The sequence below is a fragment of the Sus scrofa genome, chromosome 2, assembly GCF_054392235.1.
Source record: "Sus scrofa isolate SSC_HxYL_T2T_F1_AM1 chromosome 2, Sscrofa_HxYL_maternal_Yorkshire_Landrace_v2.0, whole genome shotgun sequence".
NCBI lineage: Eukaryota > Metazoa > Chordata > Mammalia > Artiodactyla > Suidae > Sus > Sus scrofa.
The window spans coordinates 37713706-37728163 of NC_139384.1; the positions used below are offsets into that span (position 1 = coordinate 37713706).

Consider the following 14458-nt stretch of genomic DNA (forward strand, 5'->3'; position numbering starts at 1 on the left):
GATTGCAATCAAGAGTCTAGTAGCTTTTATTCATGCCCTCAGAGCAGGCCACCCTGGACTAGGAACTGGCCTTGTTAGCTACTGCGTCTTTCTTTATATTCCTATATCATGGACCTGCTTGGGGACCTCTATCCTCTTGCTCCAGGCCCAGTAATTTCCTGTCCCAGAGCCCCTATGCCATGTGTAAGGGCTGAGTGTTATTTTGATCTCTGTATGGGGGGGCGTGTTTTCCTCCTCTGATTGGTTCCAGGCCTGGATGCCTTATTTGCATGAGAAACAGGTTATTAGGAGGTGCCCCAAAGAGCATTCCTCTGGTACCTGCCTGTGTCTTCATTGTTTGATTGCAGGCCTCCTGTTTTTGGTAATGATAAATGGCCTGTTTTATATCACTGGGGTCCAATTCCCTATCCTATTCTAACATATAAACATAATATTTTGGGTGTAGAATTTTAACAAAATGTGTCATATGTCTGTCTCTGTTTTATTAAATAGAAAAATGCAACATACTAAATATGTGCAAATTTATTCAGAACTCTTTTTATGAATGAAAATCGTATTTCAGATGAGGAATTGGCAACCTTCCTTGTAAAGATCCAGATGGCAAATATTTTAAGCTTTGAGCATCATACAGTATCTGTCACAAGTGCTAATTCTGTTGTCATATCCCAAAAGCTGTCATAGACAATACATTAAGAAATTGACACAGCTGTGTGACAATAAATCTTTATTTACAAAGACAGGCAGCAGGCCAGATTTACCCATGGACTGTAGGTCACCAACTCCTGTCCTGCACTGTGATAGTAATATAAGCTGATATTTGTAGTAACTTTTACACCTCCTTTATATTTCCAAACTATATGTGGCGTTTAAAAATTTATTAGAGTATAGTTGATTTACAGTGTCGAGTCAATTTCTATATAGCATAGTGACCTATTCATACTATCTTCCATCACGGTCTATCTCAAGAGACTGGATATAGTTCCCTGTGCTATGTAGTAGGACCTCATTGTTTATCCATTCTGAATGTAATAGTTTGCATCTACCAGCTGTACATGATTTTGTATTTTCTGCTTAGAGCCTTGTTGTCTTCTGTTAAGGGCCTCCTTGTGCTATAATTAAACAAATCTATAAAATATATGCTATATTATTAAAATATGTAACACATACTATATGATATGTAATAATATATTGAATACAATTTATACAATATAAACATACAAATTTAATTTCAATATTATTTATATATTATAATAACATGAACAAAAATATGTAGTTTATTTTAGATTAAATATCAGTTTATATAAGAAACTTTTGCTTGTGGCAGTCCATAAAGGATCTCCATTGGCTTAATATGTTTGATTTATGTTGAGAGGTCCTGATCCTCTTTGTAAATCATCCCTTCCCACCTCAACACTATTACAGTGTCCTCATTCACAAAGCAGGTCTGTGGAAATATTTCAATTATTTGCAAGCAGTCAGTCACCATGCAATGAATAGTTTTATAAAAGGTGATTCCAAAATGATTATCAAAATCAATTAAACCATGTGTAGGTATTCTTCACATAAAGATCACATAAATAAGCTTTTTCAGTTTGATCAACTTCATGACATTCAACTAAAATAATGCTTGAAAACATCATCTTGATTAAAAAATGAAACTAAGCTATCTCTATAGATAACATATCTATATTGCTTCTTTATGAAGTCCATGTGCTTAGTCAGTTTGTTTTATCTGAAGTTTTTAAGATGCTGACCATCTGCTTGGATGCTTACATGACTTTACTATCTCAGTTATGCACCAATATAATTTTAGAACACTTTTGAACTTATTTTAGCATAACTCATCTAATTTTTGAATTTACTAGTGGAAATGTTTTGGATCTATGGATGCCATAGATTTGGAAGGAACCTATATTGCATGGAATAGTTGTTTTCATCTGACCGTATTGTATTGACTTTAATTAGAACAAGAACAAACAAAATAATGCTATTCATCTCAGTTAAAGCAAAGAAAAATTCTCTGATATCCCCCTGTGTTCATTCTGTCAGGTTCCAAGATGATTGTGCAGCATAATTCACAGGGTTTCTGTGTAAATGTGTATAATGCACTTGGACAGAAAAGCTGGAGTAGCATAGGAAAGAGTTTTGGGCTGGACATGGGTACACATATGGTCACGCAGAAATGGACCGTGATTTAGATGCATCTCACGGTTTACCACACCAGCCAATAGTTCATGCAACTGTTGAAAGTGATATGCTTCCATTAAGCCAGAGGGTATTCCCAGAACTTCAGAGAGTATTTCACTCTTCGGAAAGATACCCAGAATTGTGTGCAATTAAAAACAGACACAGATGGGCCAGTTGAGCCTGGAGGCTGGAAAGGATTCAGGGTAGCTTCTTGTCAAAGCCTCCTACTGTGGTTGTTCTTAGGTTAGAAGCAGTCATTTCTGAGACGAGACATAATTGGCATAGATGTCTGATGAGAGGGTGCTGACTCTCAACTCAGTGGCTGACATAGCCTGTTCCTCTGATAAGTGCAGCTATTTTTTAATATAATTAAAAATAAAATTCATTATATTTATTTCATTAATATAATTCATTAGTGCATGGGCCTTAAGAATTTAATTTCTATGGGTTTTTGAGAAAGCAGGCTTGTGTAATTCCCATCTGCATCTTCAACTGCAGCTCCTATTAGAGTGTTTTGTTAACAAATACATTGTGATGCTCCCTTTAGACTCCTGAGAAGGAATCCATGCGTTATAGAACCATACTGACATCATTAACAACAAAAACAACAAAATAAAGCTCAAAGGAGATATAAATGGAAAGTAACTGATAATGAATGTGTGCCTCAACCTTAACAGTGTTCTGGAAAAACTAATATAGTCGAGGTTTGCACCTATATATAAAGTTACATGAAGGCATCTAGCTTTAAATGGAAACTGCTATGGCATATTATATCAGCAATTCAAGTCTCACAGGCAGCACTAACCTTGGTAATGTTCCAAACAAAACAAAAATGCTGTTTCCTAAAAGAAGTATTTCTTAAGTTCAGCTGGTATTGCATGCTTGGAAAAATTTTCTTTATGTTTAAGTTATATCAAAAAAAAAACCCTTAATATAAAATGAGTATGGATCTAGATTAAGTTCATTATAAACAGCTTCTTATGTATATGTTTGTTTCCCTTGGTTTAGTTTGGTTTGTTTTTCTAAATGAAGGCCTGGCAGAGCATTCAAAAGTTTTGTGAACTGTGGAGTGTGTGTGTGTGTGTGTGTGTGTGTGTGTGTGTGTGTGTGTGTGTGTTTGGAGGATAATCCTGGCTGGGCTTTACAGAATGGCTGCCTTCCCTCCTCCCAAAACCTTCCCACCCATGGCTCCACATGGCAGTAGCATTTTCCAGTCTTATACAAAGAACACGAATATATTGCCATCAATAATTTTCAAGATACCTTTTGGAGATGGTACCATCTACGTTGAGAAGCAGAGCAATAGAGGAATTTCATAGCAGGTAAACTGTTTAGACTTCTTACAGAGCAGATTCATTGCAGCCAATTACAAAATGTTGGCCCCCAAATAAGTAGAAATTTCACCTTTCTTGCCTTAGATGAGATTTTTCTCGCCATTCTTTTTTTGAGACTCTTTAAGATTCAGTTGAAAAGACACTTCATCTAATAACCTTTTTCTAACTCTCTAACCTAGGCTTTGTGCCATTCTCGTAGGTTAAGAAGAGCTTTCTAGGTCTCATATTTACCTATAATGAAATTGTCTTCCAAATCTCTCTCCCTGAATTAGCTATAAGCAATTCCAGAAAAACAGAAATAGTCCCCAAAGTTAATGGCTGTTTGACTGAAATAAGCATTAATTGTTACCGAGTATTAAGAATTAGGCATTTATCATTACGTTTCCCATTTAACTAAACATTTTGTCATTTTACTTTGTTTTGAACAACTGGTAAGCTTTTATGAGTCTAGTTCTTATAGCCTGAGAAACTCATTAGTGGCCTTCTAACTTTTAAAGTGATTCTCCTTCACAATTTAGAGTGATTAAGAAAAATACAAGTTTGATTTATAAGGAGATATACACATTTATAAATGACCATGTATATGTGTGATTATATACATGTATATTTATATATGCATGGTTCATTGTAAAAGATGTATATGTATATAATTTATCTCTGTATAATTAATAAGTAACAAAATATTTCTAGCTCAGCAACTGAAATTATTTTGCATGGTTCATTGTAAAAGATGTATATGTATATAATTTATCTCTGTATAATTAATAAGTAACAAAATATTTCTAGCTCAGCAACTGAAATTATTTTGTTAATTAATACTAGTAAAGTTGCATATTCATGTTTTCATTCATTACTCTGTTTTAGAAAACAATAAAACCTGACCTCATGGAGCTTACATTCTAGTGGGGTGATACATGTGAAAACTTTAATGCACCGTATAGTGTACATAAAAACATTTTCTCGTTATCACTAGTGATCCTGTTCTGATTTAAAGAACAATAGAAATATTTTTGTTGGCATGTGTATAAGGAAGGGTGGGATCATATTAATTGGCTGAGTTAAGATAAGTGCAGTGAAATTGTCTTCAAAATATGGAATACATACTAACTGTCTGGTTTATCACGTTTCTTTGCTTAACAGTGCCTTCTATTGTGGAAATTTCTTGAAATGATCAGTTTTAGCAGAGCATTCTTTTTCAAATTGTGCTATTAGTGTGATACTGGAGAATATATTTTTTTCTCTTCTGGTTATTCTTACATTGTGGGCTTGAATGAAACATACACTTAAAACTTTAAAACCAGTAGGTATACTGACACATGACTTACAGCTCTCTCTTTAAATGCTTTGTGCCTCAAGAATTTGAAATTGCTTGCGCCCCATTTGAGAAGATAAAAGGAAAAATAGGTTAGAAGAATCTTTATCAAATATAGGAATATCTGCTGTTTCTACCTGCTAGCCAGCTTCTATTGTTCCTTTTTCTGATTATTACACTGTGATTTTTTTTACAAGGGATACACTTTTCCTCCACAGTAAGCCTTTTTGATGTGAATAGCATTAATGCCACTCAGTATACTGATACATAATGTATGAAATAATTTTGGCCAACCAAAACTTAATTTACTGTTTACCCCACAAACCTAATTAGCTAGATACACATATGTATGTACTTTTCTAGAATTAATGGGAAAATGCTAAAGATCATCACTAGAACAAAGCCTATCAATGAATAAATTAAAGGAAAAAGTAGAGTTAAGATATATAGAGAGAAATACTGACTTGGGACAATATGACATGCCTGGATACAGCTATACCTGAAGCTCTGAATTTCTGAATTTTTCAATTGTAGGTATCTAGAACTATCATCATTGGTCACTTTTCCACAATGTTAGGCTTATATTTACCCTGCCATGAATATTCTCTGATCTTTTAAAAATGTTGCTCTGTTGCTATATTAAACATCAAAATAACAGACAGGAATATATAGTTAACCAAGCTTAGGCCACATGGCCATGACATAACTACCAGGGAAGGGGAAAATGAAATATCTTCCTCTCATAGTCTCCTACAGCAAATGGAAGATCCTTCTTACCAAATATTTAGAAGTACCTTGATTTGGTCAAATGCTGAATATAACAAATGCCCACTACAACTGTCTGAAACACAACCTTATATACTTATAAATCCTGCCTAACCTAACTATATTTATTGTATTAATTTAATGTTATATATTTCTTCTTATCACATTACAAATCTCTCAATATAATGATATTGAGAAATTCTTACTAGAAAACAAATCCATTTAACTGTTTTGACTTTTGAAAGGAAATCTAAATATTATGAATTTAGTAGAGCAAGTATGCACAGCAAAAATCTCCAGCAAGTCTTTGGTCTGTAAAACAGAAATGCCTTAGCATGATTCTAGTAAATGTCTGTAATCTTCCAGCATGAAAATTCAATAATTGCAAAATCACTTTGAGCCTCTAAGTTATACCATACTGTTAGACTATGAATTAAACCAGGATTCTTTTGGAATAATTTTGGGTAGAATTTAGAGAAAGTCTGGGGACGAAGCCTCAGAAAATGGCTAAGAAAGAAGCAATATAAAGAATCTTACCACACAGCCGAGGTCGGGAGATGGGACTAAAGCACTGTATATAACTATGAACTGGAATAATTGAACTCCAGTAGATTTACATGGCAAGTTTCAAAATCTCAGACTAATTATGGTTGCATAAATTATAAATTATGAAAATGCATGTATCATTGTTTTTAAATCTAAATAAAACTTGCCATTGCCCTCAGCTGAAAGCATGCCATTAGATTTGCTAAGTGTAATTAAATTTAAAATGAGAGAAAAACACCTGCAGAAGTATTCAGTCTAAAACTGGAGTGTGCAATATCTTCCTTGGAAAATAACTCCTATTTAAAATGTACTAACTTGACTGTATTGAAGCCACTTTATATGACTGCTTGTGCTCTTATGCATATTTAAACATTTCTCAAAATTCTTGAAGAAATGATATGTGTCTTTAAAAGTTGAAAGTTTGCAAGTGGTGAGGAATCACACTTATCAGCAATAAGGAAGTTCATAGTGTATGTACCGTGATTAAGATAAAATGGAAATATTTTGCTCCATCTCTTCTTACATAATAAATTTTAACTTTCAAACCTTTCAATCTTAGGATGAAGCTTGCAAAAGATGAAAACTTTGTTATATGTTCTAGAAAGTTGTTTGTAGGTTAACATCTTAGTTAAAAGTGTAGATTGTAGGGTAGGTGATACATAGAAAGAGTCACAGAACTAGCTGTTGATAACCGAATTTTATGTATTTATTGAATTAAACATTAATATGATTTTATTGTTAGAAACCTGCAGTTTTCAAAGGCAGTGCAAACCTCTATCAGACAGTGTAAGGTATTATGATTTCAAGGAATGAATTATAGCTAGAGCAGTACCTAGGCAAGATAAATTTGCTGTGAAGCCATTGCTAAAAATTAGTTAATTCAGCCATAATTACTGCTGAGGATATTTGTGCCCTGACCTATTCAATTAATGCTTGAACACCTGCCACCTTTTCCTTGCTATTCTGCTGGGAATTTCCTGGCCAATAAAACCATTTCATGCTAGGAACATGGCTGAATGACTACAGTGATTAAAAATATCTCACTCTTACTTCATCTTTGTGAGAAATTCTTCTTGAAGTTTTAACCAAATTACTTTTCCTTATTGTCAGGCCAAAGCTATAAAAATATGTTACATATTTCCAAATTAACAGGATAAATTTGCTAGGTTCATTAAGACGCATAAACATAATTTGTTTTAAAAATATTATGATTAAACACTAATAAATAATGAATAGGCTGTGTAAAGGGGATCAAAGATGGTGTATTAGATGAAATAAGTTAACATGTTGTGTGTTATGTGCGTATTGATTAAAACTTGCCAAATATTTATTGTTGTGAACAATTCTTAATTGATGATTAGCTAGGTGCTCAGACAATAGAATGCTATTGCATATTTAGGAAGCAGAGTATTTTATATGATGGATTTGGCTTGTTTTTGCCATCAGCGTCATTTGAGAATTTTCAGTGCTGGGTAGAATGAGCAGAGGACTCAAACCTTTAACTAGTGGTATCTGACATTTTCTCTAGGTAGATACTGTCAGAACTAAATTGAATTGTAGGACACTAGGCTGGTGTCAGAAAATTGACCAGTGTGGAAAAAAATCATACATCTAGTGTCAGAAGTATTATATGAGAATAAAGGACAACACAGTGCATTTTTCCTACACAGCTTCAGAGATAGCACCTTCTTGTACTCTTGTGGATTTTGTTGCTGTATTTGATTATTTTCTGGGACATTTTTTCCCTTTTCCTCTTCCTCCCTCACTGGCCACTTTTTGTTGGTTTCCATTGATTCTCAAACTTTTCGACCTTGGGATTACCTATGGTTCAGTGCTTGATCCTTCTCTATATATATTCAGTTTCAGTGCTCTCATTAAAGCATAAGCTTTAATTATGATCTGTGTTAATATATTCCAATTGCATAGCTTTCAAATTCCTAGTGCTTACCTGACATGTCTACTTGGATTTAACCATGTCAATTATAATAGGTCTAAAATGTGCATGTGATTTGTCTTTCCAAATCTATTTCACCCACAGTCAACTTCTTCATAACAGAGAAACTTTCTGAATACTCTAAAGTTACGTTTTCATAACATACTTTATATACAAAAATACCATTGCTTTTATTTCAAGAATATATCCAGAATCTAGAATTGCATCTGCTTTATTTTTTCTATGTTACGATGCTTACTTATATTCACACCACGGTGTTGGGGTGTGCCTGTGACTGAGGAATTGAAAAGAAAAAGATAAATCAAGACATCAAGAATACTATTATCAAATACAGATGCTGAAATCTGTTCTCTAATATGTATAATTCAAGAAAAAATAGACTGTGATTTACTCAGTTCAACTGAGATCAAATGAAGTATTAAGAGTTTTTATAGGAGGAAAATATCTAATTAGACACCCCTCTCATGATTAAATAAAAATTACAAAATATATTATGTTTTAAAATCTGAGTTCTGAAATTGAATATATAAGGTTTAAAACCCAGACTCCTTCAATTACCAGCTATTAGCCTTGTCCAAGTTACTTCATTTTTCTGGGCTTGGTGCCCCAATTTTTAAAATGTGATTAATAATTGAGGGGATTGATATAATGAAGGTACACCACTTAGCAAGTATTTTGCATATAGCAGATGATCAATAGATATTAACGACCATACTTCATACATGTCATTTCTAGTCCCAACACATTTGCTCAGTTTTGTCTGTATTTCCTAACTCACAAGCACACAGCCTGCAATGTCTTTCCCCACCCCCTCCTTTCACCTTTCCAACTTAGGCATACCCTTGCAGGCCTAGTGAAAACTTGGCTTTTTTAAAAATCCTTTTATTCCAATTAGTGTCACATCACTAGATTTTCCTTAAGTCCATTCCCCTAGACTTTATGGCACTTATGTCTTGAGCTTTGTGTCATGCTGGTTTTCAGTTTTATATTCTAACAACTTTTTGTATTTTTACTTTTTAATTGGACTGTACATTGCTTAAGGTTAAGTCATACTACTTCATTAGCATTTTCTTTCCTCAGTGTAAAATACAATATTCTTCACAGAATGCATTTGATACAAGCTTGGCCAAATATCTACCCTCAAACCCTGAACGTTTACACTAGAGGAATATATAGCATATGAGTTTCAACCATTTATATTTGCTAATTCTCCAAATTACATATTTTTGTAAAATGTGCAGCTTTGATGGCCTATTCTTCAGTCTTGTATGCAGTTTGGATAAGTTTTAATAACCTTTAAAAAGTTTTGATGGGTAATTTCCAATGAATTCCTCTCTCAAAAAATAAAGATGCAATTATATTTTATTTTTATCTATTCTAAAATGTATTATTAGCGTAATAGTTTCATGAAGTCCAGTACACTTTGAAGTGTGAACTATATTAATTTTTCCAAGCACAAATTGGAATACACATTTGCAAATTGAATTTATTGGAATGAAAAAAGTAAATAAGGATTCTTAAAGTAAGAAACAATGAAAATTTAATATGAGCTTTTAGGGAGGAAAGTATCTGAGATAACAAGATTTTATTTAACCATATCTTCAGAGAGAGATGCCAATGTTATAGGTATGTGTAAAAAGATCTAATATGCTATCATAGTGCTCAGACTAAGACTGCCCTGATTTAGAACTTGTTCATTCCTTAAAACCACATTAGGATTGCTATGCATCATTTATGACAGAGCAATTTGAATCCCTCTAGAATTGAAGAGTAGAAAAATTAATTTGGTAGTCCTCACCACTGATTAGATGATTTTATCTGAGTGTCTGTTGGAACCATTCTTGATTCTGTGTAGAGATGACAGATGATTTAATAAAAACTACTTAGGGTTTTCTACTAAAATTAGTTAAGAGAAATGGATTGGAAAATTTGAAGGCAATTTGACAGCAAAATCAAAACAATGATATCTTGTGTCACATTCCTCTGCTGTCTGTCCCTTCCACTCTTCAGCACAAGTTTGCTCATTCCTGCCTTCATGTCTTTGCTCCTAATCTTTGAACAATTAGTACACTGCTGGGTTTGCCCTTTTTCTAGTTCCTGTAAAACTGAATTTAATAATTGTATAGCAACCAAACAGCGAGTGGATGTGCATGCTATGATGGGAACAGGTGATGTTTAAAGACACATGTAGTCCAATAAACATTTTGTCTTTTGAAAAGTTTTATCATTACATGTTTTTCTGCATACAAATGTATACTTTCTTCATGGGAGGATCACCTGTATTCAGAGCACAATCTATGTGCTATAGAAAAGAGAGCTCTCAACATGAAGGTGCTAAGAGACTCCATGGCAAGTTCATCTCTGTCCATCTCAGGTCTAACTTCCAATGGTGTCTGAAATACCACCCTTAAAATCAGGGCTCTGGGTTGTAACTGTGATCTCTGTTCCATCATTTTTATTCCATTATTCATTTATTCTTCAAGCATTAAATGCTTCTGTAACATGCATTGAAAATAAAAAGAATCATGAGAAACCACATAGACCTTGGAGCTCTCACTGTCTGTTGGGGAGATAGACACAAATACTAAAATATACCAGATTTATTGTATACAGTTTGTATCATTATACAAACACATTAAACTTCTAAGTAGAATGCATATTCTCTGAAGAGTAATAGTAGTATGATTACATAAGAAAAATTATAAAGCACTTATAAACATGTTTTTTTTGTTTGTTAAAACAAATATAATGAGCACAATACAGTGAATAACGGGAATGGTTTTACATCCAACATAAATACAACTTCAGCCCCAGAAAAATGTGATTGAAGTTCCTTGAAAGACCCTAGCCAAGCTATACTTTAATACCTGACCAGTAGAATCCAAAAGAGATAATAATAAATGCTTGTTTTTGAGGTAAGAAGTTTTGGAATGATTTAATATAGAGCATTAGATAAGTAATACAGTAGCAAAGATGTTCTTCCCTGTATTCTGTGAGTTTTAAAGTATTAACTTTTATGTAAACTGATTGTACAGATTAATTTCCTTTGTGGAGAAATAAAAATATTTCAAGTACGTTTTTTATCTTGATGCTATCTTGATGTTAAAAAAATTGTCATTTTCACCAGTAAATTCTGTTGAAAATCAATTGGCCATGTATGTGTCTGTCAGTGAGTGTTTTGCACTCTCTTTTCTGTTCACTGGTCCTATTTGTCTATGCCTACTCCATCTCATACTCTCTTAATTATATTTAGTTTAAAATCCTATGATGTACGTTATCCAACACTGTTCGTATTTTTCAAGGTTTTTTTTTTTACTTCATTGTTTCTTTGCTTTCCCATAAATTTGTGAAACGACTTGGCTCTTTAAAAAAAAATGGGTACATTTTGATAGAATTTTATAAATATAATTTAAAAAATTACTGCATTTACTCAATAACCTGCTGAAATTTAAAATTACCTGTACACACAATTCATTACTTACATATTTTTCATCCTCATATCTGTCAGAGTACTTAGTTCATGTAAGTGTTCCAAAATGTTTTGAAGAAATAAAGACGTAAAGTTCACATTGTGGTTCCATGATAATGAATCCGATTAGCATCCATGAGGATGTGGGTTCTACCCCTGGCCTTGCTCAGTGGGTTAAGGATCTGGTATTGCTGTGAGCTATGGTGTAGGTTGCAGATGTGGCTGAGATCTGGCATTGCTGTGGCTGTGGTGTAGGATGGCAGCTGTAGCTCCAATTTGACCCCTAGCCTGGGAACTTCCATATGCCTCAGGTGCAGCCCTAAAAAGAAAAAAGAAAGAAAGAATGACAATTTATTTTCATGAATTTATTCAATTCATAATTATTTTATTATGGGATGTTTTCACTTTTCTCTAGAAGTTGAGCCTGTAAGTGAGCCCTATCCTGGCTCACTTATAAACCGGGATATGTATTGTCTTTAAGGCATTTTTTTCCCAATTTGTAGTTTTTTTACTAAATGCAAAGTCTTACGTTATATTTATACTTTTTAAAATATTCTAGGGGAAAACAATGTTCCAACATATATATATTCTACAAAATATGTGCATATATTCTATGAAAATGGTATAAGTATTTTCTAAAAATAGTTACATACCCTTTAATGAATGATATAACAAAGAACATTTGACTAATGTATAAAGTTCTTAAAGATTTAGAACCATATCTTCCAAAATGTGTTTTATGGATTACAAGTTTTTATGTATAATCAGTGAACAAAAGGCTTTTTTGTCATATCATATTGTTACTGGTATATTCTATCCTCTTTCACTTGGCTATCTCAGGACATATTGGCTCATTAAAGGTTCTGAGTTATCCTATCATAAAGAAGTCAGTTTATCAGTGTTTAAGATCAAATTTTGCAAACTAATCTGACTATTTAAGCTTTCCTGGTAGAACATCTATTAATGTCACCGAATGCCAATGATTTTTCAGAAACTTGTAGGCTAGAGGGTCAATGGACCAGCAGCATAGGCATCAATTAAAAGATTTTTATACATGCAGAATCTCAAGTACCACCATAGACCTAGTGAATCTGAATCTACAAATTAACAGAGTTCCTCAGGATATTTTCATGCAGGTTAAAATTCATTTTATTTAATTATTTTTTATGGCCACACCCATGGCATACAGTAGTTCCTTCACCAGGGATTGGGTCCAAGCTACAACTGTGACCTATGCCACAGCCGCGGCAATGCTGGATCCTTTAACCTACCATGCGGGGCCTGGGATCAATCCTATGCCTCTACAGTGACCCAACTGCAGCCAGATTCTTAACGCACTGTGACACAGGGGGAACTTGCCCAGGTTAAATTTTAGAAGAACCGCTTCAGTGTAGTATTTTGAAAATTTGGGTTTAATTATCTTATTTCCTAAATATCTTTTATTAATGATCACTATTTAACTTTTATTTCTAAGAATCTTAAAGATTTTTATGGATAGGTTAATTCCAGGCTTTTAAACTATCCCTGAGTGCTCTAAAATATAGGTTTTGCCTTTGTAGGTTTCAGGTAACCTATATCCCAAATTACAGTCCAATCTTAAACTACTCATTAAAGACTATGGGGAAGGAGACACTAGTTTCTTTCTTAGGTCTCCTAAATCTTTATGAATATTTTACATATTTCTCCTCTGACTTTAAAGTAAAACTTGTATTTTGTATGCCTATGTCTTTACTTGAGGAAAATAACATTTCTGCATTTTTTGACTGCCCTTTGCCCCCATGGAATAGCTTGAACAAGGAGAGGTGGTGGGGGCAGGGGTACTAAAGTCACAGGATAAATTTTAGATCTAAATCAGGAATGTTGATTCCTAACGTCCTCCTTATAGTCATAAAAGTTTCTTATTAACCCTATTTCATTTTCATTTGCTACCATTGGCATTGGTCCCTTTTTTTCCTCTTCAGACTCCATAGGAAAGAATTTTGTTAAAGCAGAATTTTGACAGTTGTTTAAGTTCTGATATATACATGTGTGTGTGTGTGTGTGTGTGTCTATGTGTGTGTGTGTGTTGTGTGTAATTCCTTGGGGGGTAACCTTCACAAATTTGGCAGATTTGCTGCAATTTGAGCCTTCTTCCCCAGATGTAAATCAGAAACTCACTCATTTTATTGGTCTCCTTGAAGGCAGAGTGCAGATATGTGACTCAGATCTTTAAATCAAAAATACCTGTGTGAGACTTTTATTTAGAAGAGAATCATGTGAGAAAGCAGGTACTTCAAGAAATTCATTTTTCAATGAGGATGGTGACAAAGGGTAGACTGGCAGAGGTTTTGAAGTTCTGTGCCCCTTGTCAGCCCTGGAAGGGAATGTCTTCACACCCTTGTGTGCAGTGTCATTGCAGGAACAGTATTGAGTTGTAATTAATGTTTTTCTGAACTATGTGGTGTCAAAAATCCTAATCTTTGCGTCTCACCAAGTGATCTTTGAGTTGCCTGATATCTTTTTAAAAATTCCTCTTCCGCTTAAAAATGTTGCTTAAAAATGGGTTCTCTTGTTTGCAAATAAGAATGAAACTAATAAATGGCAAATGTTTTTAATATTATAAATCCTTTAATTAGCTTTAAAAAGACTGTGATAGGTTTACTGTCTTTTAAGAAAGTCTAAAATAGTGGTAAGTACACAGTATATATTTTTAAAATGTGTATAGAAATTGATTTATATTTTCCTTGCTAGATTACAGAAACTTTTTCAGCCACACCCTCAACATATAGATGTTCCTGGGCCAGGGATTGACTCCCAGCCACCGGGACCTATGCTGAAGCTGCAGCAAAGCTGGATCCTTAAACCACTGTGCCATAGCAGGAACTCCTACAGAAGCTTTCTTAATTCTCTTT

At 33.7% G+C, this 14458-nt stretch overlaps 1 long non-coding RNA gene across 2 annotated transcripts in view; it reads left to right on the forward strand.

Annotated features, from left to right (window-relative positions):
• The window catches only part of LOC102166247 (uncharacterized), a 463609-nt gene that overhangs the window by 277732 nt on the left and 171419 nt on the right, over positions 1-14458 (forward strand). The window lies entirely within an intron of this gene.